The following is a 2435-nucleotide window of genomic DNA, read 5'->3' on the forward strand; positions in this document are numbered from 1 at the left end:
CAGCCTGGCCAACATGGTGAAACCCTGTCTCTACTAAAAATACAAAAATTAGTTGGGGGGGTGGTAATCCCAGCTACTCGGCAGACTGATGCAGGAGGATCACTTGAACCTGGGACACAGAGGTTGCAGTGAGCTGAGATCACACCATTGCACTCCAGCATGGGAGACAGGAGCAAAACTCTGTCTCAAAAAAAAAAAAAAAAAAACTAATTTTGGCACAAGCTTAACCCTAAGAACTTAATTACAGCTCATGCCTGTAATCCCAGCACTTGGGGAGGGCGAGGCAGGTGGATCACGAGGCCAGCCTGACCAACAGGGTGAAATCCCGTCTCTACTAAAAATACAAAAATTAGGCGGGCGTGGTGGCATGTGCCTATAATCCCAGCTACTCGGGAGGCTGAGACAGGAAAATCGCTTGACCCGGGAGGCAGAGGTTGCAGTGAGCCGAGATCGCACCATTGCACTCCAGCCTGGGCAACAGAGCAAGACTGCGTCTCAAAAAAAAAAAAAGAAAAAACAAAAGCAAGCCATTAAAAAAGCAAGCCATTAATACCATTTTTCCCTGTTCCTACTGCCTGTATAATTGCAGAACATCAATGCTATCTTAAAGTTTAAAATAAAAGGTTTTGTGACCTGATAAGATCTGGGATTTTGCATGAGCATTGTGAGGTAGTACAAGATTAACTAGAAAAATAAGAGAACAGAGGTAGGGAAAAACGTGACTATTTAATGCCCATCTACACAGATACCAGACATCTAAGATGAGCAACCTCAGTTCTCACCCTTCATAGACTGTATTCTAGCTCCTCACACAAGGTCTTGTATGTGGTGGCTCAAAAGTGTGTCAAATAAATCACATGATATGGTGTGTGTTAAAAATGAAATACAAACAAGTCAGTAGAAGAGCTTGGATATGGAGGTTAATGAATTTGGGCAGAAGCAGCACTTGAAGTGAGCCCTGAAGGATGAACAGAGGAGAGAATAAAAGGCATTTCCTATTTTTAAAAAATACTAATTTGAACAATGATATGGAGAAATGATAGAAAATGCACAGGATTTGATATGCTGTGGGTAGACCCATATAATCAGAGCACATAGTGTGTGGGAAGAAATAGAAGAAAAGCCGTAAAGATCCACTAAGCTAAGCACAGGTTATGAATAATATTGAATGCCAGGCCCCCACTCTAAGGTACGTATGCCCGCGGGTACCTGGAGTGTGCCAAGGCACTTGTGTACTAAGCTATAGGACAAATAATACACACTTTTCTTGAATCCTCATTTTCATTTGAAGATTTGGAGAAAGTCTTTTTTTATATAAAAACAAACCTACTATATTATAGAAATTGTGCATAAATTTCTTTTGAAGAAAAAAATGCAGCTGGGTGTGGTGGCTCACACCTGTAATCCCAGCACTTTGGGAGACCAAGGTGGGCGGATTACCTGAGGTCAGGAGTTCGAGACCAGCCTGACCAACATGGAGAAACCCTCATCTCTACTAAAAATACAAAATTAGCTAGGCATGGTGGTGCATGCCTCTAATCTCATCTAATCGGGAGGCTGAGACAGGAGAATTGCTTGAACCTGGGAGGTGGAGGTTGCAGTCAGCCGAGATCGTACCACTGCACTCCAGCCTGGGCAACAAGAGCAAAACTCCATCTCAAAAAAAAAAAAAAAAGGTTTCAAAGAAATCCTGGGCACTTACATATTTGTTTCTTCACAAGTCCTGAGGAGTCTCATCATTCAGTGTGCAACCTTTTTCTTTTTTTTTTTGAGACGGAGTCTCACTTTTCTGCCCAGGCTGGAGTGCAGTGGCGCGATCTGAGCAACCTCTGCCTCCATGGTTCAAGCGATTCTCCTGCCTCAGCCTCCAGACTGGCTGGGATTACAGGTGTGCATCACCATGCCCAGCTAATTTTTGTATCTTTAGTAGAGACAGGGTTTCACCATACTGGCCAGGATGGGCTCGATCTCTTGACTTTGTGACCCGCCCGCCTCAGCCTCCCAAAGTGTTGGGATTACAGGCATGAGCCACTGCGCCCGGCCTCAGTGTGCAACCTTTTTCTTATTTTTCCTATATTTAGCTGGGTAGCCGCTTTTCACAGTGTAGCTGACTTTCAGCTAAATTTTCCATTTTTAGCCCCTTCTGCATCCCACCTTTGTGAAGTTCCTAGTGTCTCCAATTCCTAAGTCTATCTGGTATATTTTATAGTATTACCTGGCCTGCCCCTTCAGGCAAGCCTTCTCTGGAGTGCTAAGTGAGTTACCACCTAACCATCTGTGTTTCAGCTTCCAAAATTTTGTTAACATTTCTCAATCTGTTTTCACCTTCTCTTCCATTTTTTTGGTTCCTTGTGGTTTTATGCCTTTTTTTTAAAAAAAAAAAAAAAAAAAAGCCTTTTTCTAAATACACTTTCTAGTCTTAAGAGTAAGCCAAC

Source organism: Rhinopithecus bieti, unplaced genomic scaffold, assembly GCF_001698545.2.
Source record: "Rhinopithecus bieti isolate Rb0 unplaced genomic scaffold, ASM169854v2 scaffold_13262, whole genome shotgun sequence".
Lineage (NCBI taxonomy): Eukaryota > Metazoa > Chordata > Mammalia > Primates > Cercopithecidae > Rhinopithecus > Rhinopithecus bieti.